Source organism: Triturus cristatus, chromosome 7, assembly GCF_964204655.1.
Source record: "Triturus cristatus chromosome 7, aTriCri1.1, whole genome shotgun sequence".
Taxonomy (NCBI): Eukaryota; Metazoa; Chordata; class Amphibia; order Caudata; family Salamandridae; genus Triturus; species Triturus cristatus.
In genome coordinates this window covers 674,178,056-674,204,917 of record NC_140590.1, presented here as the reverse complement: position 1 = coordinate 674,204,917, position 26,862 = coordinate 674,178,056, and the positions used below count along the sequence as shown (strand labels likewise).

General features: G+C 46.1%; 1 protein-coding gene across 1 annotated transcript in view; it reads right to left on the bottom strand.

The window, feature by feature from the left end:
• The window catches only part of LOC146810326 (inward rectifier potassium channel 16-like), a 415,418-nt gene extending 412,199 nt beyond the window's left edge, over positions 1–3,219 (bottom strand). The window contains exon 1 of the mRNA XM_085617321.1: positions 3,141–3,219. The gene's annotated coding sequence lies outside the window, so the exon portion shown is untranslated. The remainder of the gene's footprint in view (positions 1–3,140) is intronic.
• Between the last annotated feature and the right edge of the window lie 23,643 nt (positions 3,220–26,862).

Genomic DNA, 26,862 nt, shown 5'->3' with positions numbered 1-26,862 from the left:
TTTCCCCCTCTCCCCCCTTTTTTGTTGACCTCACCTACCCATCCCCTGCCTTACCCCTCTCCACCTTTTTCTTCCCCCTTCCCCATCCTATCATTTCCCCACCCCCTTCTCACTCGCCTAACCCCTCCCGCCATATACAGACTACTGAGTTTACCGCCATATACTGTATAATAATTTGTAATTACATTATTCTCGTGTTGTTTGTAAATAGCTCCTTCGTTCCATTTTTATTCAATTCAAGCTGTATTACTCAATGTGTCCTCTAATGTCCACCATGTCTGAATGCTGCATTTGAAACAATTGTTTTGTATTCCTTTACTACCGTCATAGTAACGTAAAGCGCTCTGATACCCCTGAGTGGAGCCAGCGCTATATATCTAACTTTTTAAATAAATAAATTAAATAAATTGCTCAGTAGGGCTGCTCTACTGTTGATGGAAGGGTGCTCATAGGGGGTCTTTCATGGTATTACTTGGATAGTACCTGCATTTCTCTGCAGAACTGCCAAGCAGTCAAGGAGCAGGACCTGAACTTCTCCGCAGAAATCCCAAACAAATAATGAGACAGAACCTGCACTTGTCTAGAGGACTGCCAATTAATGGGACAGTACTTGCACTTCTCTGCAGAAATCCCAAACAAACAATGAGATAGAGCCTGCACTTGTCTACAGAACTGACAATTTATGTGACAGTACCTGCACTTCTCTGCAGAAGTCCCAAGCCAACAATGAAACAGAGCCTGCACTTGTCTACAGGACTGACAATTTCCGGGACAGTACCTGCATTTCTCTGCAGAATTCCCAAGCCAACAATGAGACAGAACCTACACTTGTCTACAGGACTGCCAATTAAAGGTACAGTACCTACACTTCTCTGCAGAACTCCCAAACAAAAAATGAGACAGAACCTGCACTTGTCTACAGGACTGACAATTTATGGGACAATACTTGCCCTTCTCTGCAGAACAGTCATCAAATCAATCCATTTGGCAGTACTATCATTTCAAAGTAGTGCTGGGACGGTGCTAGAATACGGTCCTGAACTTCATCAATCAATCATACGCATTCAATGGGCAAAAAGAACAGCATTCATTCTTGCAAAACCAGAACCAACAGTTCACTGGTAAAAGAAGATGAAATACTTTTATCTCAAGCACTAGCTAAAATAGCCACATTAGCCATATCGACATTTGGTCTGATGCGTGTGCCTTTCTTTTATATGACCTTTTTTGAATTTTCATCTCTGGTGTGACATAAAAAAGCCACTTTATGTTTCTGATGTTTGCAGAACAAGTAAAACCGCCAGTTGTGAGCCAGATTCACTCTTAGGATGTCCTATGAGAAGGTATTTTCTTATCTCATTTCACATTTTAAAGGCGACATATAGTTCTCTTTGCACAAAGCTAAGAATGATTGTGAAATTCTCGAGAATATCACTATGACCACCTCCGTCGAATTTCCAATTCATTAGTAGGAGATGGTTTCTACTTTATCCAGATTAAACGCCTTGGTTGTTGGGCATTTGAGAAGCTTTACTGGTTCAATAGAATGTTGTTTTAAACTATTAAAAAAAACATACAATACCAGTGTATACCAAACACCAGTTCAGTTCCCAGATGCTGCTGGAGTTATCTGAAGTTCATAGGATGCTGAAAAATAGGTATGTAACCAAGTGATACATTTGCACCCACGTGTATCTGATTAGCTGGATATTTCCTGAGTGGATGCTGTGTGCTATTTCAGTAACTGTAAATTAATAGATTTTGTTCTTATGTATTTTAAAACACTTTGCACACCAAGGCCTTTTCTTTCTTAACCAGTTCTACAACAAACCAATAAACCACATAGCCTGCTGATAGATCAGTATAGAGGCCATTGTCGGAGGTGTCTAATATCATAGTTTAAAAATCACGCATTTTGTTCTGAAGTATCAATAAAATCTTCACATTAATTTATTATGGAACCACCATCAAATAGGAGCGTTAACCTTCCCTTCTCCAAGGGTGCCCATTGAGCACTTTTTCATTAGTGGTGGGTTCCTCTCATAGGGCCCATAGAAATGTGGTTGTGTAACAAAATCTACTGACATTACACAATTTTCATGGAGGACAATGGAAGTATGTGGCAGAGGAGGAGCAAATTATGAGGCAGGGTTGACTAAATTATGTGGCAAGAAAAGGCAAATTTGTAATTAAATGCAGCACATTTTTTGATATTACCTCACTAGCTGGGAAATGGTTTCACTTTATTGGGACCAGTTTAACATCCAAATACAGTAATAAGCCACTAAAAGAGAACCAGTCAACCTTTTCATGGCGCCTTCGAATTTGCTGCAACACAGGTTCCCGCCATTTCAGTACCTTTGAATCCATTTGAGTGCAAAACTATTTTTGAAGGGTTAAAATCTGCAGAATTTTCAGCAGGTGATGGATAATATGTCAAATGTAGCAAATCCATTATCATGTCAATAACACCACGAAATCGCATAATTCCAGTGGCCCTGCTCTTATATAACATTTTTCATTGCCAGGGCCCCCCTGCTTTTTAAGTAGGTTGACTGTAGTCAGGTAGTGCTTAATTTGTTCCGGCGGTTGGCACCAGCACTTATTTTTTGAGGAATGACACTTACTTTTTCATTAGCAGACTTTGACTCAAAGTAAGATAAAGAGGGATAAAAGAGAAAAAAAGGAGGCGGAAGACAAAATAGGCAAAGAGTCGGAGGTGGAATCAAAACTTAGATTTGTCAGATCAGATAGAGCCTTGGCATTTGTCAATCCGAGCATTCGTCAGCGCTGAAGACGTTGTCTTAAAAAAAAACTTTGGACCCTGCGTGTATTTGTTTTTTTTCTTACAAGCTAAGGACCTCGGGGCTTATTTAAAAGCCTCCTTTGCCGCGTTTAACATGGGAAAAGGTGATGCACTAGCGGCGCAAGCAGGGGATTGTAAATACGCCCCTAAGTGTGGTAACCAGGGTTAAAAACACAGACCACAACATTTCGATTAGTATAAAGTCACATCTTCCAACGTGTCTCCCAAAAGATGTGGCTGTGCGGTGACATTTTGTCCTAGTTACCGTCTAAGACAGAGAACATATAAAACATTCCCTCTGCATACATTGCAGCAATATTTGTTTGCCTCTTACCTGGCCCCTTCGCTCGTTCACAGAGCCTGGTTCCCTCCTAGTGAGCTGCATACGCCCAGGAATCCTGGCCCAGGAATCCTGCTGTAAAAAAACTGCCTCGTTAATAAGAAAGGCAAGCCTCGCCATTCAGGTTAAACATTTACATCGAGTTGTTTGTTAATCTGACCCTCGAGATCTGTCTACTTCAATCTTCAGTCACATCTTAAACTGGTAATAAACAGCCTGCTTCAGTGTTTGCGGATTGGCAAAGAAAACACATCAAGTTCAACAAACCTTGAAGCAGCTGGGATTTCACACAGGCAGTCAAGCAGAGCGCACAGCTTTCGTTTTGTGGCAGGGAGCAGTTGAAAAGAAACACCCCCAGGCGTTTTCTCAAATACAAATATATTCACGGATGCAATGCAGTCAATTTAAACTGCATTCTCAGCAAAACAACAACCATTTCTCTCACATTCGCAGTACGTGTTTCTCTAAAGAACTTTTTCCTGCGATGCAGTTGTGATGCTTTTGTGTGAATGAAGTTCGAGGGTCCGGGTGCCTACGCCTCCTAAAGTTATGAGAAGCAACATCTCTTGATATATATACATTTACTGTAGTCTGCAACTGGAAAGCTTTCCACATGACCATACACAGACCATTCCAGCTGCTTCTTCACCAAAGCATTGCACGTGCGCATCTAACCACCAGCAGTGGGCTGGCGTAATATATGCATATTTCCATTGAGGAAGGCATATTGTTTGCTTTACAATTTCAAACAATCGCTAAGAAGTCCGGTTAACATTTACACTGTTCGTCAACTTGCAGGAAGAAAGTACCCAACGCTGTGTGAACGTTCAGGTGTTTGCTTAAGAGGGTCTTCATCCACATACAGAAGCCCCTTAGTGACTTTAATCTGTATCTTTTATCCTGTCATTTGCCTTTATGTGTGTGTCCCCCCCCCTTGATCAATATCTCTCTTCTTTGCCGACCCATCCAACTATCTGTGGTAAACAAGCATTACCTTCTCGAAACTATCTTGTCCTTACAAAATAAGGTACGTCTCACCTGCCCAAAGGCGCTACATGATCTCATAAAAAATAGAAACGGGCCCCTGCTCCCAAAAGAATACCCTAGCCTCCCCCTATCAGGATTCCTTTTCCTCCCATAAAGGTTTAACTATCCTGTCGCTCTATCTGTTTTTTCTTTCTGAGTTCTGCAGAAATCACGTGGCCCCAGGGCCAGCACCTGGCGTAGCCCTCAGGCTGGAGCTGTATTGAGAAATAACTAAGGAGTTTAAAAGCAGCTGCTGCAGAGTTCCTTGAGTGTCAAGCAGTTTTCAGGCAACAATAAAAATGTCAACATAAAGCTGGTGAATACAGTTTCTGCTGGAGAGAGATGGTATTTTGTCTACTGACAACCTTGACTCATCTGAAAGAGAGCAGAGGGTTGATATGCCTGCTGCAAAGAAAGTGTACCATGCAACTCACAGAACTGTATTTTATGTGGATAGCTCAGTTGGTTACTGCTTTTGTCACATTGATTATTTTGTTACTTGCAGTTCATTGTTTACAATCCTAATATAGCAAAGTGACCTCTGAACTGTCGTCAAAGACCTGCATGCAAACGTTTTTTACCTGTCTTTCATTATCCTAATGTTACTAAAAAAGGGTTCATTTTCACAATAATATATTAATTAGTAAAGTCAACCCCAACAACTGTGGAATTTTTTAAATCCTGAAAGTGCGCGTTTTCTGACCAAACACTCTTAAAATATACTAGTTACTGGTATGGATGGCATGCGATTCATACACCTTGTAATCCTCACTGTTTTATGTAACATTTCCTGTAGTCTGATTTACACATATATGATTCATTCTCTTTGTATAATGTATGTGTTATGTAAAGCAGTCTGACACCCTACAATTGTATAAGTAGCGCTATAAAAAGATAAAATGCATGTGAGACAGGGGCCATGGAGGGATGTTGGAAGGTGGTAGTGAGAGAATCTGTGGAGAAGGTCATTGGGGGGGAGCACCAAAAGCACCAAAAAGTTTGGGTTTTTTTATAGCGCGAACTTGACCCTAATCCAATCAGGTATCAGAGCGCTTTACATAGCACCAGTTACGCTACATTAGGACACACATTCATTCTTTGCTAGGCACGGGGATATTAAGTGATTTGCCCAGAATCACAGGATGTTCAGCGTCATTCCCAGACTCGAAACCAGTTCTCCCAGATCCCAGGTCGAGCGCCCTAGCCGTTAGGCCAACTCCAGCGCTAATGCTGGCTTTGCGTAGACCGTGACATTTTTATCTAAAGATGAATTTCTTTTTTTTATTTCTTTAAGAAATTCTTTACAGGGAGCTGAAGTTTGTGTATATCTTTCCAAATACATTTTTTTCAATGGCACAAGTGCGTTTTTCGAGTACAGTGGTTACTAGCTGCTTGGAGTTGAACAAACTATGTTTTCCTTCAAACAGCTGATAATGGCTGAGCTGGGTTGCTGGAGAAAAATTACCGAGACTGTTCATGGTCTGTAGAAGGTGAGTGAGTTCATTCTGGCTGGTCTTATTCTTCTTCTCAGTTGAGAACCAAACGTTTTGTTGAGTGGCCGCAGTGTACAACAATCTTGCCTCTCGGATAGTGAGTGATGATGATTCTCGGTGGGCTGCGAATGTTTTGAATATGTTGCCACTTTCCCATTCGGTGAGTAGCTAGGAGTGCTGGGAAGGTGGTCATTTTCAAATGAAATGACCATTTGAAACCCTTGTTTTTCTGTTCCTTTGCATAAGTGAAGCTATGTGTTCAATAAAGAGAGTGCTCTGTGTGTCTGTGCGGGGGGCGCAAACATAGACTCAATTAATTCTTTAATTGAGGTCTTTTTTTCCCCCATTTCTAATTCAAACACGTTATAGGTCAGAATACTATTGCTGGGTGACTGAAAAATGTGGGGCCTTTGGGTCACTTGGCTGTACATGCACTGTTGTTACTCTGGCCCCGACTTAAATGTTGACAGTAGATATACTCTATCGTAAGATGAAGGTCAGCCCGCCCAATTTAAATGCGGGTGGACCTTCGGTCTGGGTATGGTGGTTACTGCCAATGCGTTATAAATGTCTACCAGCTTGGCGGTCATTTATAAATTCGGCAGTCAGCACTTCCACCAAGGTGGTGGAGGAATTTACGCCGGTGGGAAAAATACCCAACTGCCAAAATATAAACATGGGTCCCTGTCTTCTGGGCAGCCCTCTTTTATCTTTTATGTTTGAAAGGTATAGTAAGGTAGTATTGCGTCTACCCACTGTCCTTTCTCAGCTTGTATTTAAGAAGCTTGGTAGAAGCTTTCGGTGTGTTTTATGGCACTTGCACTCCCCATTAGCACTCTTCTCATTGTCAGCATGCCTCCAGAGGAGAGGAATAAGAAGAAACAGCAGCTAGAAGTTGAAGTGTTGATCCAGAAACTTCTTCCTCTTTCTCTAAAAATAATATCTAGGTCTTGAATAAATCTTTAATTAGAATGATCATGGAGTGTCACAGTGTTAGTCTATTCTGTTTTCTCCTTCCACATTTCTGCTGGAGATGATTCTTCTCCCTCCTTCGTGACTTCTCAGCGGTCTCCAAAGTATGGCTAATAATAAACAATGTGAGCCCTAGCCTGTTCACAGTAGCAAGCATGTTCAGCAGAATCACATGTTGGTGGTTTCTTCAGATATCTGGGGAATGATCCCCGGCTTTAAATGATAGATTGGACGTTTAGTACGAGTACGGTATGTTCCTTCCATCAGACTGCTGGTGGACTGGGAGGTCAAGAATATTTCCTTCTCAGGGACTGGAACAATCCTAAAAAGGTTGCTCTACCTCAGTTAATCACAATACTTTACCCTAAGGCTAAGGCTGAATTAGACATTCCTGCTGTAAAAGCTCTTGATACTATATTAGCTAACCTGGAAGGGACATTTTCAGTGATTTGGTAAGAATGAGTGATTCTGTGGATAAAACATTTGGGGCCATCCCACATACAGAATTTTTCACGATTAAATCAAGCGACTGAAGCTCAACTATACGAGGTGGAAGCTTCTCAATTGCTCATTAAAGCCTGTCAGTCAGTTCAGGTTTGGGAGGACTTTGGGAATCTTTGGCCTAACATTGAGCTTTTGGCAAAATTAATTTCTGATGTCATGTGTACTGACTTGAAAGCAATTGCCTTTGCTACAAGCACAAGCACCATAACTGCTAAAAGGCAGAGTTATCTGCATGACTGAAAAGGTAAGGGAACCCAGAAAGCAGCTCTTAATGTTACACTTTGGTGAGTTGTTTCTGTTTAGAGGTCATTTAGAGGAGCTGTAAAAAAGACATTCAAGAATCACAATCATTCATAGATTTCTAACGAATATCTTAGCTGAGAGAGCAGTGCTGGCACTCCTCTTGAAGCAATATCATGAACATCCTTATTTTCAAGCTTTTAGTTTAGTTGAATTTTAAGTTCAAGTCATAGGTTGCTGTTTGATCCACTTCTTCTTCTTCCAAACAATAACAGCAATCAGGACTTTGCCAGCCCCATGCCTGCTACCTAAGCATGTAGTAGGTGAACTTTCTCTGTTCCTGAAGTTATGAGAAGAACCAATAACACATGCTTGGATGCTGGAAATATCCAGGCAAAATTTCTTCCTGAATTCAAATCAATCCCTTTCGAATCAGCTACCATGACCACTCACTGGCTAACAACCCTGACCAAACAACTAGCTCTTCTGTAGTTTATTTCAGAACTATTGCAGAAAAATAGCTGTGATATCGGTCCCTGCGGCAGAGATTGAACACAGAGGGTATTCCACGGTGTTAGACCTGACATCCTTGGCGTGGGTTTTTCCCCTATCTTTTGCCTCTACTACCTGGATTTTTGACGCTGTGCTGGATTTCGTTTTTGCTGGTTTAGATGCTTTGGACACTCTGCCACTGCTAATCAGTGCCAGAGTGTAAGTGCTCCCTGTGTAAAATATCATATTGATTGGATATACCTGATTGGCATATTTGTATCACCATGAAGTCCCTAGTAAAGTGCACTTTGTGTGCCAGGGCTGGTGATGACAGATGCTACTAGTGGGTCTGCAGCGCTGGTTGCGCCACCCACATGAGTAGCCCTAAAATGGTGTCTCAGGCCTGCCACCGCAGGCCTGCTTGCAGTCCCTGGACTGCCATGTCCTCCTGGCCAGTGTCCACACTGAACGGGCCTAACCCTTCCCTTTTTGTGCACATCAGTCATCCCTATGGAAGGCCCAAGGTACCCCCCTGGGCAGGGTGCAGTGTATGTAAAAGGTAGAGCATGTACTAGTGCAGGTACTATGCTCTGGTAGCAAACAGCGGCCATTTTGTGTGTTCACTGCTGCAAAGTTATCTTGCTCCATAAGCTAACATGGGGGAGGCTGGTGCCAATGGCTATCAGCCTATCTTCTCATAGGAACAAGATAAGACATGAGTGTTTGATATCCCTGAGCTCAGCATTTAATAACACATCTTTTAGGAGAGGTTGTTTTCAAATCCTGAGTTGGAGAATAGTACTTTTTAGAGAGTAGCTGTTCTCTTGTCTGACCCTTCTGTGTGCCTGGGCATGCTTGTGGATTGACTGTCTGGTTTGAGAGTGACAGGGGCTGGGGATCCCCCAGGAGGTTGGCTGAGTCAGCCCTTTGCTGAATGACAACATTTGCAAGTAGAGTGGAGGGAGGAGGTAGCACCTGGGAGTGAATAGGGATGTGCCTGCCTGCCACAGTGCTGGCTCCACCTCCTGCTGGGCGGCTGACGACTCTGCCCCTCACTCTGAAAGGAAAGAAGAAGCCAGGAAAACAAAGTGCTCCAGCAACACACAGAACTGGATCAGACCGGGCTCAGGACCCACTTGCACAAAGACTTCAAAGACTTTTAGGGGTATAAGTAAAGGACCCCTGACAACAGATTTTTAGATTCTACAATCAAGAGGAACCTCTGCTGAAAGACGGACTGCTGAAGGACTGAAGGAAGATTGCCTTGCTGTGTGCTCTAAGGGCTGACCTGTTCTGCTGTGCAACTGAAGCTGAGGAGGAGAAGGGGCCTTGCTGTGTGCTGTGACCCTGCCTACTTGACCTGACAAGACTTTGCTGTGTGCTGTGTCTTCAACTCTGAATCTCCAAGGGCCTGAGAAGAGCTGGCCTCCTGTTTTGCAACCCAGGGACAGAAAGGTTGCCAAGACTTTAAGACTCTGCTGTGTCCCCTCTGTGCTGCTGTGTGCTGCAAGGACCGTGGCTGTTTCTGCCAAGTTTCTAAACATCTGCCCCGGGGAGTGCGCTGGCTGCTCTCTGTTTTGCTGGAGAGCGCCGCGCTGATCTTGGGTCTGACACCGGTTGCCGCGTGGAGAAGATCGACGTGCTCATCGGCACGTGTACTGCTGTGGCCGCAGGATTGAGGGCGTCCCCGTGGTAACGGAGCCGCTGTGAGGCTTGGCGGCGTCACGATCGACCCGCTGACACGGGGCGCCTTGGAAATTCCTGCCTGCGATTCACCGCCGCGGCCCGGGGGCCTGAAACTGATCGAAAGCTGCACTTCCCCGCTCTGCGAAGCAGCGGAGAAGAGAAGGAGGAGGCCGCGACCTGATTGGTTGCTGGTAGGAGGCTTGGCTGGAGGAGCCGCGCTGCGAGTGGCTGACTCCGGTGACGTCGACACCGTCACTGGGGGGCTCGTCGAGGGAGCCGCGACCGGATTGGTCCATCGCTCGGGAGCTGTGAAAGCCCTGCACCGCGCAGCCTGAGAGGAGCGCTTTAGTTATAAGCGTAAGAGGCACCGCTGGAGGAACAGGGGTATTTAACTACTGAAAGCCTACGAACTTATTCTTTTTCTTTGAATACGACGTCCCACGAGAGACTAGAGACTATCTTTTTACGCTCCTAACAACCTAAGAAAACGATTAATGTGCAATGCTATGATAATTGATTTCCACTGCTGAAACTAGATAAAGTTATATTTTTGATATACTTACCTGTGTGGTCTACGTTTGTGGTGTACTAGGGGGGTCATTGTAGTTGTTACGTGCAAATACTTTACACATTGCCTTGGGGATAAGCCTGTCTGCTCGAGCCAAGCTACCTAGAGGGTGAGCAGGGGTTATCTACAGTGTGTGTCCCTGTACCTTGACTAGAAGCAAGGGTCCCTATTTGGTCTAAGGTACTTACCTCTGCCAACCAGAGACCCCCAGATCTAACACACGGTGTTCCTGCTTCAGACACATTCAAAGAATCTTCATTAGGCCTAATAACAAGGAAACTCTCCAGCAGATATAGCTAGCCAGAAAGACCTGTGGATGACAAAGCTGGGAAGTCAGTCATGGGGAATGAAGGTCAACACTGAAGATGGGTGAAACACTTTGAGGAACTGCTAAACCGGGCAATGCTGCAGTCTCCACCAGACATACAGCCAGCTGACAAGGACTTGCCAATTCATTGCAGCAGACCAACCAAGGAAGAAATACAGCAAGCCATAAAACATCTGAGAAATGGGAAGGCAACAATCAATCAATCAATGACGTGTTTGTTGAATGCAGCTACTCACCCGTAAGGGTCTCAAGGTGCTGAGGTGGTGGGGGGGGGGGTAGGTGCAGGTTCCAGTCCATCAAGGAGGGGGTCTGTCGAAGAGCCAAGTTTTGAGGTTTCTCGTGAAGATGGGGAGCAATGTTGTCTGTCTGAGGTTGAGCGTTAGGGCATTCCAGGCTCTGGCTGCGAGGAAGGAGTAGGAGCGACCTCCCGATCTGGTCTTTCTGGTGCAGGGGACCACTGCATAGAAGAGCTGGGCTGATCGTAGGGTCCTTTGGGTGGTGCGTGGAATTTGAGTCGGCTGTTCAGGTATGCTGGTCAGGTGTTGTAGAGGGCTTTGTGTGTGTGGGTGAGAATCTTGAAGGTGATTCGAGCCTTGATGGGGAGCCATTGGAGTGTGCACAGGTGCTGGGAGAAATGGCAGTGTCTTGGCAGGTTGAGGACCAGTCTTCTGGCGGCATTCAGGATGTTTTGTAGCTTGAGGGTGAGGTGTTTGTTTAATCTGGCGTAGAGTGCGTTGCAGTAGTCGAGTCTGCTGGTGAAGAGGGCGTGAATGACGGTCTTTCTATGCTCGGGGGATCCATTTGAAGGTCTTATGTAGGAGGTGGAGGGTGTGGAAGCAGGATGATGCGATGGAGTTGATCTGGCAGTCCATTTTTAGCTCGGATTCCAGGATGATTCCAAGGTTGTGTGTGTGGTCCGTGGGGGTGGGTGGGCGTCTGAGGGTGGGAGACCACCAGGTGTTGTTCCAGGTGTCAGGGTTTGGGCCCATGATGGGCACTTCTGTTTAGTTGGTGTTGAGTTGTAGGCAGCTGCTTTTCATCCATTTGGCGGCAGCTTCCATGCCTTCTTCAAAGTTGTGTTTGGCTGTGTTGGGTTCGTTGGATAGGGAGAGGATGAGTTGGGTGTCATCTGCGTTTGAGACAATGTTGAGTCTGTGGCTTCTGAAGATGGGGGAGAGCGGAGCTATGTCGACGTTGAAGAGCATGGGGCTGAGGGAGAATCCCTGGGGGACTCCGCAGGTGGTTGGTGTGGGGTCCGAGAGGAAAGTAGGGAGTCTGACCCTCTGCATTCTGCCGGAGAGGAAGGAGTGGATCCAGTCGAGGGCCTTGTCCCGGATCCCTGCGTAGTGAAGTCTACATGTTAGGGTGTGGTGGGAGGCTGTGTCGAAGGCCGCCGAGAGGTCGAGGAGGATGAGGGCTACTGTTTCTCCTCTGTCCAGTAGGGAGCGGATGTCGTCTGTTGCAGCAAGGAGGGCGATTTCTGTGCTGTGTTTTTTTCTGAAGCAGGATTGGGAGGAGTCGAGGATGTTGTGCTCTTCAATGAAGGTGGCAAGTTGGCTGTTGATGGCTTTCTCAATGACTTTTTCTGGGAACAGGAGCAGGGAGATGGTTCTGTAGTTTTTGAGGTTGGTGTGGTCCGCCAAGGGCTTCTTCAGGAGGGGGTTGATCTCTGCGTGTTTCCAGTCATTGGGGGAGGAGGCATTTGCCAGGGAGCGGTTGATGGTGTAGCGGAGAATGGGTGCGATGGTCTCGGTGGCTCTGTTGAAGATGTGGTGGGGGCAGGGTTCCGTGGGGGCCCCGTAGTGGATTGACTCCTTTGTCTTCAGTGTGTCTTTGGTGGTGAGGGCTGTACAGTGGTCAATCGTTAACTTCAGGGTGTTGGGGGTGGCTGGTGAGGGTTCAGTGTGTTTGTTGTCTTCGTCGAAGTTGTCGTAAATGTTCTTGATTTTGTGGTGGAAGAAGGTGCTCAGTTTGTTGCAGAAGTCTTGTGAGGGAGGAATGTCAGTAGACTCGCTGGTGGGTTGGGTGAACTCCTTAATGATGCTGAAGAGTTCTTTGCTGTTGTGCGCGTGTGTGGAGATTCTGTCTTCGATCACTTTTTTCCTAATTTTTCTGATGTGTTGGTGGTGGTGTTGGTGGCAGCTCCAAAGTTCTTGTGGGCTTCTGTGGATTTGGTGTCCCTCCAGTCCTTTTTGAGGCGGCTGCATGTGCGTCTGGACTCTTGAAGTTCAGTGGTAAACCATCTGGCTTTCTTGGCGTGTGTGTTGTTGTTTTTCTTGAGGGGGACTATAGTGTTGGCGCTGTCGGAGATCCATCTGTGCAGAGTTCGGCCTGCGGTGTTGGGGTCGTCGTCTTCCGGTTGGGGTGGAGTTGCTGAGTGAGGAGGGGAGCTGGTCATCGGTGATTTTGGTCCAGTTTCTTCGTGGGAGCATGGGGTTGGTGTCTGTGGATGGTGGGTGTTCTGAAGGTGAAGTGGACACATAGGTGGTCTATCCATGGGAGTTTCCTGTTGTGAAGAGGGGGTCAAGGGTGTGTCCTGCTGAGTGCATGGGTTTGGTCACAATAAGAGTCCAATGTTGTGGAGGTTGTTCAGGAGAGATGTGGTGTTGGGGTCTAGTTGGTTGTCAAGGTGGAAGTTGAGGCCTCCTAGCAGGGTGTAGTTGGTGGATGCGATGGCTTGCGGGGAGAGGATATCCATGATGGAGTTGATGAAAGGTCCGCAGGGTCCAGGGGGTTGGTAGATGAGGGTTCCAGGGAGCGGAGTGGTAGGGCTGGCCTGTATCTTGAAGTGTAGGTGTTCCATCAGGTCTGTTGGCTCGTCGAAGAGTGTGCTCAGTCGGAGGGTGGATTTGTGGACAATGGCGATTCCTCCTCCAGGGGGTGTGGGGTGGTCCCTCCAAGAGATCTTGTATCCTTGGGGAATGGCAATGGCAATGTCCTGTCCCGAGGTGGTGTTGGTCCAGGTTTCAGTGAAGAATGCTATGCCTGGGGTGGTGCTGTTGAGGAGGTCCCAGATTTTGGTGGCTTGTTTGTGGAGTGATCGGACGTTGAGGAGAATGCATTTCAGGGCCTTCGGTTCAGTTGTGTTCTTGCCTTTGGCCTGCCTTTGGCACGGCCGCACAGCGGCCGCCATTAAGTGGGGGTCGGGGAGGGCTGGACAGCTGGGAGGCGGGAGTGGGAAGGGGAACTGGCTCAGGTTGGTCGCACTGGGGGGAGTGGCCGCGGGGGCAGCAGCGGCTGGAAAAACAGAGGGAAGCAGGCAATAGAGGAAAAAGAGTAAAAGGGTGAACAAGAAAAGGAAAAAGGTATGAGGAGTACAATGATGAGAAGAATAAAGGGTGACATGGAGCAGAAAGCAGGAAAAAATTGCTATAAAGAATGAATGGGTGAAAGAGCAGAAAGGTGAAAACGGAGCAGAAGGGGGCAGAAAGCGGAGCGAGAGAAAGGAGTCAGAGGTCCACTTGATCACCAGGGATGAGGCTTAGGTATAACCTGCAGGTAGAGGAGCGCCTCGCACACCAACATTATGGGAGTGCAGGGCTCAAAGAGGCCTCACTTATTGGTGGAGCTGCGAGGGTGGGAGAGCAGTTTCACTGATGGTGAGTCAGTGGTCTTTCAGGACCTGACAACATTCCTGCAGAGGCACTAAAAGCAGACATTGACACACCAGTAGACATATTCTACCCCATATCTGGAAGGACCTAGAAAGTGGAAAAGATGCCATCAGACTGGAATGAGGATATCTGATCAGATCCCCAAGAATGGTTACCTGAGTAACTGTGCAAACTACACAGGGATAACTTTTCCATAAACCCCAGACAAAGTGTTCAACAGAGTCATACTGAGCAGAATTAAGGAACAAGTCAACACTCAGTTGCGAGTCTAGCAAACTGACTTCCACAAACATAGATCCTGGACAGTCCAGATTGCAACACAGCGCATCACCATTGAACAGGAGATGGAATGGAAATACCCCCTCTATATCAACTTCATCGACTATGAGAAGGCGTTCAGGCAAAGCGTGGACAGAGCGACCATTTGGAAACTCTTCCACCACTACAGCATGCCAGATAAACTCATAGAAATCATCAAGAACTCTTATTAGGGAATGACCTGCAAGGTAGACCATGAAGGACAACTGACTAAAGCCTTCAAAGTGAGGACTGCAGTCTGCCAGGGTTGTTTGCTTTTGCTTTTTCACTTCCTGCTGGCCATAGAGTGGATCAGGAAGACATGGGATCCAGAGGACACCTTGGATGCAGCTCAATTACCTGGACTCTGCAGACGACCTGGCCCTACTCTCGCATAACCATCTGCAGATGCAAGAGAAGACTGACAAAGTGGCAGCCACATCAGCACAACTTAGCCTCAACATCCACAGGGGAAAACCAAGATCCTGAAGGCTAACATGGCCAGCACTGCAGCAGTCACTCTTTCCGGTGATGCACTGGAAGCGATTGAGGCCTTCACCTACCTAGACTGTGTCATAGACAAGCAGGTTAGCGCAGATGCTAACTTCAAGTTAATACTCGGCAAAGCAATGGCTGCCTTTATTCAGCTAAAGAAGATCTGGAATTTCAAGGACCTACCGCTGCAAATTATGATCAGTCTTTTTAACACCAACATAAAAGTGGTCCTTCTGAATAGAGCAGAAACTTGGAAGACAACAGTGACCACCACCTACAAAGTCCAGACCTTTATCAACACCTGTCTGGGGAAAATCCTCCTAATAGGCTGGGCAAAAACCATCAGCAACAATGACCTATGACAAGAGGCTTTCCAACTCCCTGCTTATGAACAAATCATGAAAAGACACTGGGGCTACATTCTCCTCTTTTTCAATGTAACTCAAAGGGGAAAATCAATACCCCAGTTTTTTTTCAAAATCTCCCTCTTACCAAGTTCAAATTGTTCGCAAGTATGGTACATTGGATCATGGAAGGCAGGAGGAATTGGGGTAGGGATATGGACTCTGATAACAGAGGACAGGAGGGACATGGAGAGGTGCACCAAACTGACCCTACAGGGCAGGCATCAGGGTTTGCAGCAGCACAATACACCACACAGGGCATGAGGGACGGGAGTGCAGCACAACAATCCATAGAAAGCAATAGGGAGGGGACAGTACCATGCACATGGACAACAAAGAACAGAGGGGAAAGAGGCAATGGTAGCTAGCTGACGATAATGGACAGACAGGAGAGAAAGTTGCAGCATAACAGACCATAAAGGGCAGGAGGGACGGATCAGGGGCATTACAATGGAACAGACAAGCCAGGAGGGAGAGAATAGGGGTCTGCACATGGAAACAGAGGGCTGGGGGCAAGGGGGCAGACAGGATGGGCACTAGAAACAAGACACTCCATGGAGAGCAACAGTGATACTATGATGGCATACACACAGATCATGGAGGGAAGGTGGGAGGGGGTCAGGGGCAGCTAGCTGACCACACAGGGAAGGTGGAAGGGGCCGTGGCAGCACAGAAGACCATGCATGGCAAGCGGGAGGGTTAGTGGCAGCACAATGACTATGATGGGCAAGTAGGAGGGTGCCGGGGCATACACAAAGGACCATGGAGGATAGAAGGGAGGGTCAGGACCTGGGCACAGACAAGAGAGTTCAGGGGAAGGGGCCTCACAACAGACCGCGCAGGGCAGGCAGGTGGAGCAGTTGCAGCACAACAGACCAGGGAGGGCAGAAGGGTGTGGCAGTAAAATGGACCATGGAGGACAGGAGGAAGGGGATAGGGGCATGGCATGTGGACAGGCAGGGTGGAGGTGGCAGGGACAGGTTACAGTCATCTGACAATGCTAGGCAGGTGTGAAGGGAGTGGCAGCTCAACAGAACATTCAGAGTAGATAGGAGTGGCAGGTCCATGGAACATGGTGGGCAAAAAGGATGGGGCAGGGGCATGCACAAAGACATCGGAGGGCAGGGGGAAGAAGAATAGGGTCAGAAAGCTAAGCACAGAGGCTAAGAAGGAGGTCAATGATGGGGCATAGAATTGGGCAATGGAGGGCAGGAGGAGTGGACTGGTACATCATGCTAAATGAAGGGCAGTGGCAACACATCAGACCATGCATGGCAGGAGAGAGGAGGCTAGTCCATGGGTTCAGACAACAGAGGATAGGGAGGAGGTGGATGGGGCAGCAAGCTAACTGTTCAGAGAAGGTGGGTATTAGGAACTTTATTGTTTCTAAAATGTGTGTCTGTGCAAACTACTTAAAATATGAACAAGTATGAACAAGTATGCAGCATAATCTCACTTTTATTCAGGAAGAAGAGGACGTTTGTGACTGTGACTCCGGGCTCACTTGGCAGAAGCACCCCCTGTCCCTCCACCCCCATCGCAAAATGTAATGCCCGTGAAAAGGGTAGGTGAATGCAGTGTTATATAGAACATAGTCCAGAGAGCACGATTGAAAATGAAAACTAGGTATAGTGTATGGTATAAACTATGCACCAAAAAGTGTGATATAAGATGAACTGGGGCGTGAAATATAATATGCAATACATTGTGTGCAATGACAGATTCATTGGAGAGCGTGAGATAGCACAGGCACTAGCGCGTGCTATACGGTATGCGCCTTGTAGTGTAATATGCACAGGGCAGTGTTGTGTAACCTAACTAGTCTCTAAAGTTGTAATATAAATTATGTGCTGGGGAGTGTAACGTTGCATATGCACTGTGACAAAGATATGGATCCCAGATTGTAATACGTATGGCATAGCGCTGTATGTTATAACATAGGCATCGAGGCAGGCACGTTAGATGGGGCAATATAACCCGTGCGAAGGCAAGTGTGGCATGACATATTCACGGGGTGGTGTTACAGTGCACATGGGCTAGAGAGTGTCATAGCATACGCACTAGCTGGTGGAATATAACACAGAGGTGTGTGGCACTCGGCGGGCACTGGTGGGTGTAACACAGCATTGGGCTCAGCCAGGAGCACGCTGTGACTCTCAAGAGAGGTTCGTCTCCTTTCCAGAGATTAAATAAAAAATATTACACGTCCTGCGGTGGATGTGTGTTTTATTATCCATGAGGGTGGTTTCTTGCATAGTTTTGGTCGAATTTTTGTCGAATCCCCTTTGAATGGCTTGGTGTGCATGTGTATTAAATGTGCCCGTCAATAGCTACCCATGTTTGTGTAAATAAACGACAAGGGTGTCTACTTGGAGAGTACCCACCGGCGGGGGCGCCAGGATTAGGCACCGTAGGGCGTTAGACACGTCAGAGCTTCACTAGTGGTGTAAATACATTCCACATGGATTCATTGTATGCATAGTCGCCTTTTAACGAATATCACGCAAATCGTCATGGTGATAGGTACATATGGTTTGTCCAGCATGTCCTAGGTGTTTCTATAAATATATATTTTTTTAAAATAATAAAAAATAAAGGCCGGCCCCAGGGAATAGGGTCCCCGACGCCATAAGTGGCCTGAGGAGGGGGGCAACGCAGCCCTCCTCCTAAAGAATTAAAAAAAAAAGGCCATGCCCCGGGGGTTGGGGTACACGGGGCCGATTAAGGCCTTGGGAGGGGGGCCACGCGGCCCCCTTCCAATTTATTTTTTTTCAAAATTAGTGGCCAGGCCCTGGGGGATGGGGTCCCCAGGGCCAATAAATTAGAAAAAGAAGGGGTAGAGCCACACAGCCCCCCTTCTTAAAAAAATAAAATAAATAAATGACCGACATCACGCCGGAGGCGACACCCCCTCCTTGCAGCACCCCCTGGCCAATTGTAAGTTGGGCAATTAATTCCCCTTCAATACTGAGGGTCCCTGAGGGCCAACTAGCTCAACAGGTATCTCCAGTGTGCGCCAGGGAGCTGCGTTGCAGACAGGTGTTCTGAGGCCACGCCCCTTTTAACACCTCTCTGCAACGCAACTCTGTGGCGCTTACTGGAGGTACCAAGTGGGCTAGTTTGACCCTAGGGACCCTCAGGATTCAAGGGGTCTTAATCTCTCAACTGAGAACGGCCACAGGGCGCGTTTACACAGTGGTGAAGGGAGGGGACGCTGCCTGAGGTGACTGTTGCAAACACGCCCTGTGGCATGTTTTAAGTTGGGGAAATAATTCCCTTTCAATCCTGAGGGACCCTGGGGGCCAACTAGCCCACCAGGTGCTTCCAGTAAGAGCCACTGCGCAGAGAGGTGGTGCAGGCCGTGCCCCCTTTTTACACGTCTCTGCAATGGCGCTTACTGGACGTACCTAGTGGGCTATTTTGCCCCTAGGGACCCTCAGGATTCAAGGGTACTTAATCTCCCAACTTAAAACGGCCACAGGGCGTGTTTACACAGAGGGGAAGGGAGGGGACGGGGCCTGAGGTGACGTGTGCAAACACGACCTATGGTGCGTTTTAAGTTGGGGAAATAATTCCACTTCAATCCTGAGGTCCCCTGGGGGCTAACTAGCTCACCAGGTGCTTCCAGTAAGTGCCACTGAGCTGCGTTGCAGAGAGGTGGTGCAGGCCATGCCACTTTTTACACCTCTCTGCAACGCAGCTCTGTGGTGCTTACTGGAGGTACCTAGTGGGCTAGTTGGACCCTAGGGACCCTCAGGATTCAAATGAACTTAATCTCCCAACGAAAAACGTCCACAAGGCGTGTTTACGCAGTGGTGAAGGGAGGGGACGGTGCCTGAGTTAACGTGTGCAAACATACCCTGTGGTGCGTTTTAAGTTGGAGAAATAATTCACCTTCAATCCTGAGGGACCCTGGGGGCCAACCAGCCCACCAGGTGCTTCCAGTTAGCGCCACTGAGCTGCGTTGCAGAGAGGTGGTCCAGGCCGTGCCCCTTTTTACACCTCTCTGCAACGCAGCTCTGTGGCGCTTACTGGAGGTACCTAGTGGGCTAGTTGGACCCTAGATACCCTCAGGATTCAAGGGGACTTAATCTCCCAACTTAAAACAGCCTAAGGGCGTGTTTACACAGTGGGGAAGGGAGGGGACGGGGCCTGAGGTGACGTGTACAAACACGCCCTGTGGCGTATTTTAAGAGGTAGTTTTAATCCCCCTACCCCAGGGACTTACAGAGGAGGTCATGCTAATCACAGGGGGACCCCAACGCATAGTGTTCCCTAGTGTATGTAGGTGTTTTCACTGTATTCTGAGTATTCTGAGCGTCTTTTAACATAGCACTGGCTCTAGAACTGGTTAGTCAGACTCAGTTACCACCAGTATCTGTCTGAAAAAGTTGAGGGTATAGGATGATTTTGCAACAAGGCTTCTTTCTGCTCTTCTGTTTTGAGGACTTCTGTTGCTTCTTTCTGCATTTCTTTTTTTTCTTTCTGTGCGATTTTTCTTCTTTCTTCACATGTCCTATCTCTGGAGGCATAGTTAGAAATTAGCATTTAAAAAACCTTTGAAATTCACTGAAAAAAACCATAGGTTTCAGACACGTTATAGTTAGGAATTAGCATTTAAAAAATCTTTGAAATTCACTGAAAAAAACATAGGTTTCAGGGGCGTTATAGTTAACTGGACTTTTCACTCGTACAAAACCATTGAAATTCCCCCGTTATAGTTAGTTCAGCTAACTATAACTCACTCGCCCGCAATGCACTGCTGATGATGTCACATATTACATCACTCATGACATGGTCAGTGACATCACTGATGACATCACTGATGACATCTCAAATGACATCACTGATGACATCATCCAGTGAATGTGTGTTTTCCTGAAAGTTAAATATGTTTTATATATGTATATCTCAAGGTTAATGGAAGAATAAATGGGTATATACGTGTCTAAATGGATGATTTGTTTTTGAAAAATTGATTGTATAACTGACTGATTAAGTGTATCCTAGTGAATACATGGCTTAGTGAGTAATGTTTAAATATGTAAATATCTGTATCAGTCTCTCACTTTGTGTAGAAGTGGCTGCATGGGTTGGTGAGTAGCTACATGACTGTCTATACATTTTATAAGTTGTTCTTTTGAGTATCAGTATGAGTGTCTGAGTGTTTGTATGGTTCGGTGGGGGTATTACGTAGTGCATAGGTGCATGAATGAGTGACTCACTGTTTGTATGTGTGTGCAGTTAGTGTGCTTTTGCAATAGACCTCCTGGTGTTCTTATTAGTCCATACCTTCTTCCTTGTTGCTGCGAACATGTGGCCGGTGGCCATTTTGCCTAGTCAGTGAGCTTTTGCCATTAGCCTCCTTGTGTTCTTTGTTGTCCATGCCTTCACCCTCGGTAGCCATGTGGCATGGTGCCCATTTTGTATAGCCAGTGTGTGTTTTTTTCATAGGCCTCCATGTGTTCTTTGTTGTCCATGCCTTTTTGTTTGTTGTTCAGAACAAGTGACCAGCGGCGATTTTGCATAGCCAGTGTGTTAGTTAATTTTCATCCACTTTTCAAGGCCATTTTCTGGGAACATTGAAGGAAGAGGCCTATGCCTTTTTCCGTTTTTGTTCCTTTTTTCTTTTTTCCATGATATGTGTTGAATGAACTTGAGAATGATTGTAGTACAGTGGTTTTTCCATTTTACCCTGTGCTCATTACCTTCCATAGGATTTCTCATAGTCCCTCGGGGGTTACCGACATTTATTTGTCTTCAATCATTTGATTTTTCCCTGCACCCCCTGCCTGCCCTTCAATCAATCAATCAGTAATCTTATAAAGCGTGACTACTCACCCATGCGGGTCTCAAGGTGCTAAGTGGAGGGGTCTGTGGCTCAGTCGAACAGCCAGGTCTTGAGGCACCTTCCTGAATTGCGGCAGCGATGGTGATTGCCTGTGGTGCCCTTGATGACTCATAGGCCATAAGTGCACCACACCCAAGCAATAATTTTGTTAAGAATGATTAATTTTCCCTTGCACTTCCTGCCTTTCATTGATGCCCCATAAGCCATAGCACACCAGCAATATATTCTTTTAAATAATTATTCAGTTTTCCCCTGCAGCCCCTGTCTGCCATAAGTGTTTCCTAGGCACACACATACAATCATTTTTTAAAGAATTATTTAATTTTCCCTTGCACCCTCTGGGTGCCATTGGTGTGTCTGAATACATTTTTTCTTACGGTCATGGCCCACAGTATAAATGTCAAACATGGGGAAATGTAAAACGAAAAAGAAAACTCTCTCCCCAACGTCTAGCAAGAGGCTGACTCTAGTATAGAAGACCGACCCTATAAGATGTATATTGTATAAAAATCTAGGCATGTACAAGTTCTGGTGTTGTAATGTAGGAAACATGTAACAACGTAAATGTTGTCCTTATAACTTGGTATAGAGCAACAGTAACTGGGAAATATGAGCAAGACATACAGCCGTATGTCATATCAATGGTTCATATCTTTTTATCTTTCTCAATCACACTGAACACCAAGGTATATCATCATTCAAACCTCATTGGTGGCTGCCTAACCTCTTGTTTTTTTCAAGCAGCGCCACCTCCCCTCCACCCTGGCAGCACGCCGTAGGCCAGGGTCCGAGTAGGAACTCCAGGTGCGCAGGGCAGTGAATTGCTTCTCTGGAGTCCAGCACACCCATAACCAACTGACGCACCTGTGGTCAGATATTCAGGACCGAGACCAGGACCTGCTGGACCTGCTAGGTGTTGAGGTCGCGGGGCTTGGTGAGTAGCTAGTTATAATTATTATTGTGTGTGCTCTATGTTATTGTGAATATACTTGTAATCTTTTCCCAAATAGCAAGAATGCTGCTGCTCACATGCAGGTAAGTTACGTTTAAAAATCTTATTTTATGTGATCGGTATTCTAGGCAGGTGCTTGATCTACCTAATTGTACTTATTTGCAACTTTGCGCTCGCTTGGGATGATTATGTAAGAGAACTTAAGTTAGGTAGTACAGACTAGAGAGACTCCTTTCCTTTGTTAGTTACTTAGTATTAGTTAGTAATTTAGCAGCCCGTGTCCTCTCACTTCAGTCCTTGACTCATTAGTAGAACCAATTGGAACTTAAAAGCAAATATCATTTTTTTTTGCAATTCATTCCAAAGTCTTTGGAATAGGTGGGCTAGGTAGGTATAGGATTCAGGAATCTGAATGAAACTGTGGAATAGCAAAGATAGGAAGGTCCGGAACCGGAATACTAGTCTACTACTTCTAATAGTCGATCTGATTTAGGAAAGGTCAATGTTATTGCAATTCTTGTTTCCTGTCCAAAAATCTTTTTTGAATGAATATTTAATATTTATTTAACACCAAACATTTTTTGTCTCTATAATTTATGTCTTACATAATCATTAGCACCCAGGGGCAACAGCACAAGGTTTTCCAAGGTGGGTGCGGGAGCTGGAGGTGCCTCTCAGGGCAAGGAACACTCCTCATCAGGTGGCTCTGCTGGCCCCAGTAAGTGTCATGCATCCCGCCCGTGACCTCGCTAGCAGCCCTGCCCACAGCCACGCACACAAGCCCTGCTCGCCGACAATTGTCAGCAGGCAAGGGTGGTGCTTAGGGCACATAAAAGGGGATGGTCCCATCACGGATCCCCGCCTAGCCCTTTCTTTCACACGTACTACCCAGTACTTACCTGCAGTTTTCTTCGGTGACGCGGAGGAGAGCAGCATCTTCTCCAGTGTATTCTTGTGACGTCTGCTTGTGTTCTTCTCTTCCGGGTCTTGGCTCTTCTTCTAGGGCACGTAGCGGCATTGATGTTCCCTTGCCGGCTGCTTCATTATACTTCAATATCTTCTGGTCAGCTTTCTCCTTGCGCTGTCTTCCCTGTTACAAAAAGGGAGAGACAGAGAGAATTTGCTTTAAAGTATCCTAGCCTCAGCCTAACGGTAGGATTATATATTCTCAAGCATCTTCAAATATACTTATCTGATCGTTTACTTTTCAAGTAGCATAGAGCTAGTTTCTCTGCCATGATTGACTGCCACATCTTCTCTTATGCTGTGAAATAAGAGAGCAGTATTAGTTACTTTTTGTGAATTACATAGATAACCTATCATATCCTGACCCAGCACCTTTTTGTGCAACATTGTTTCTTAATTTTTTATCCTGTCTAGGAAAATACGTTTTTTTGTTTTTTCCTAGTTGTTCAGTATAGTATTTGATTCTGTGGGTCTAGTAAATCCAGATGTGGGCTCCGTTAAGGATAGTAGTGTTCACGTTTGTCATGATTGAATGCCTAATTCTGCAGTCCTAATGTTAATGTGTAATATTTCTACTTTTTAGACTCAACAGTTTTAAACTTGAGTTCTATTCATCCATATCTTCAATTGCACTAGAAGAGGGATGTCTAACAGGTTTGTCTCCTACATTTAAATATCGTCCTTAATATTGCTCTCATAGTTCCATGAGACATTACTTACCTCCTGTTACTTTTTATCCATTAGAAACAAATGCAATTCAACCCATTAGAACTTTCCTTGTTTTGTTTGCCCTCTTCCCCACCTTCTCCTCTTTGGCTTTGACTCTGTTGGGCTGAGGAGGTGGGTTAGGGAAGCTGGGATCCAGCATCTGTTTGTCCACCTTTCCACAATCAAATTATACACCTGCTCCAAGGGTGTACACTGTACACTGTACTGTTGAGACTAAGTTGTGAACAGTTGAAGAAGACACCCATTACTATGCATTAGCATTAGCGGAAGTTGAGAGTAACTAATGGCCTCTTCTATTCAACACAGCAGAGAAAGTTTTATGAAGAAGACTAAGAGTAAGACCTTGATGGGTTGATGGAAAAGGGAAAGAGGATGAAGGAGGAAGGACAGGTGACATGTAATATATGACTGGCAGAGAAGGGTGCGAGGGTGAAGGGGGACCGGAAAGCATAAAGGTGGCTGATAGGATGCATGGGTCGTTGAAGGATGAGTGAAAGGTGAAAGAAAGGATGCCTGCCTAAGTGGGTGAAACTGTATGGGCGAAAGGAATCCTACGAGGGGTTTAATGGGTCAAACTCAAAGGCAAGCAATGACGCATGGGTGGTTATGACAAATGTATGTTGGTGAAAGGTTTGTTGAGAATATTAGCCATGTTTGGATGGATGGATGCCTGGATGGTATTCAATCATAGAAGAAGACTGGATGAAGAAGAAGACTGGATGAAGAAAATGTAAAAGAAAATGAAACCATGCCAGAGTAGCAAAGCCAAGGGTGAAGATACAAATAATGTATAAGAGCAATACAATGATAAATGGAAAATTCCCTGGGAAGAAGAATGAAACCAGGAATGTTTTTTTTCAAGGTTTTTAATTCAAAGGTTTGAGGTTGTATTTCAGACTACTCAATTGACTCATAGTAGTTTGCAAGCACAACATATGTATTATGTATGTATGTACCCATCCATCATCAATTGCCTCCCTCCGACTCCGAGGTCCACTCCCTCCCTACCCATGTCATTTCAACAGTGTCAGCCATGGGTGGCCTATCGGCTGCATGGTTACTGTTAGACCTGGCACCATTGGTGTGGGTTTCCCCTGTAGTTATGCCTTTTGCCTCCTGTATTTTTTCTGTGTGTTGGACTTCATTTTGCTGGTCTGGATAATTTGGACACTTTGCCACTGCTGTTCAGTGCCAAAGTGCAAGTGCTCCCTCTGTAAATTGTTGTTATGGATTGGTGATTTCATGATTGGCATATTTGATTTACTAATCAGACCCTAGTACAGTGCACTGTGTGTACCCAGGGCCTGTAAATCAAATGCTGCTAGTGGACTGCAGCATTGATTGTGCCACCCACATAAGCAGCCTGTAAATGTAATCTCTGGCCAGCCATTGCAGAGCCTGTGTGCAGTCTGGTACTGCCATGTCGACTTGGCAAGTGCACACACTTGACAGTCCCTAACCTTCCCTTTTCTTACATGTTAGTCACCCCTATGGTAGGCCCAAGGTATCCCTGTGGGCAGGGTGCATTGTATGTGAAAGGTAGGACATGCCCTGATGTGTGTGGCATGTCCTGATAGTGAAATACAGCCAATTCCGTTTTTCACTATTGTAAGGCTACCTGCTTCTATAGGATAGAATGGGGAGTTTGTTTGTAACATCTTATAAACATAACTACCCCTGGGAACAAGGTAGGGAAATAACGTTTGATATGCCTGAACTCAGAATGTTACAATGTATCTTTTAGTGAGGGTGATTTTTACATTCTGTGTTTGAAAATACCACTTTTAGAAAGTAGGTATTTCCTTGCTTAGTCATTCAGTATGTCTCTGCTAGGTTTGTGTATTGCATGTCTGGCTTTGGTGGGTCAGGGGTAGGGGAGGAGCAGTGGCCCCAGAGAGCCTGATGACGCATGGCTGGGCCGAATAGGCCTGGTCTGCATTTGGAGTGGTGGGAGGAGTAGCACCTATACCTGAAAGGGCTATGCCTGACTTCCACAATGATGGCTCCTCCCCCCTGTGGTGTGTCTGAGGCCAGGGCTCACACTGACAATGGAGGTTGTTGTGCACTTGCAAAGTTCCCCACAGAACTGGTTTTGGCTGGGTACAGACACTATCTGCCTTCAGAGAACAAATTATTTTTTGGTATAACAAGAGGGGCTCAGACCCCAGACTTTTAGATCACTTCTGGGAAATCAAGAGGAACCTTTGCCAAGTAGAACAGCTGGAGAAGCTCAGGAGGAATACTGCCCCTGTGCTGTTTGCTGTCTGGGTTGGCATGCAGTGGCTACTTGCTGCCTAGGAAAGGAGAAAATGACTTTGCTGTTTGCTGTGTCCCCTGCTTGAGGAAGAGCTCCAAGGGTTTGAAACTGAGCTTGCCTCCTGTTCCGAAGTCTCAGGGACACAAAGACTTCACCACCAGCTCCCCTGAACTTCCTTGCTGGGAGGTCTGACCTGCAAAGAGGTGCTTGCTGTTTTTCTGGACCTCTAGAGACTGTTTTCTGCTGGGAGCTGGAAGAATCCACTCATCGTCCCAGATCATCGCATCGCATCGAGGTGCCAAGTTTGTCCCATCGTTGGGGGACGCAGTAAGAAACCAACGCATCACCTCCTTTCCGGTAAGGAACCGACGCATCACCTCCCCTGCACAGCAGTAAAGAACCGACGCATCACCTCCCCCGGAGCAAGGAACTGACACATCACCTTTCCTGAGTGTAAGGAACCAACGCATCACCTTCCCTGCAGCCTGATTTGTTTGTTTGCGTGATGCATCTCAGGTACTTTGTGTGAAATGTTTCGCATCTGCAATTTGCTATGAACTGAACTATTTCTACCATCTGAAAGTCATATTTGTATTACTGTATTGTGGATTTTTGTCATTTGGTCTTGTTTTGATTTAGATAAAGATTACTTATTTTTCTAAAATGGTGTGGTGTCCACTGTATTACTGTATGTGTTCATAAATGCTTTACACACTGCCTCCGAGATAAGCCTGTCTGCTCATGCTAAGCTACCAAGGGGGTGAGCAGGGGTTATTTTAGATTGTATCTCCCTTACCCTGACTAAAAGCGTCCTTATTTGGACAAAGGTACCTACCTCTGCC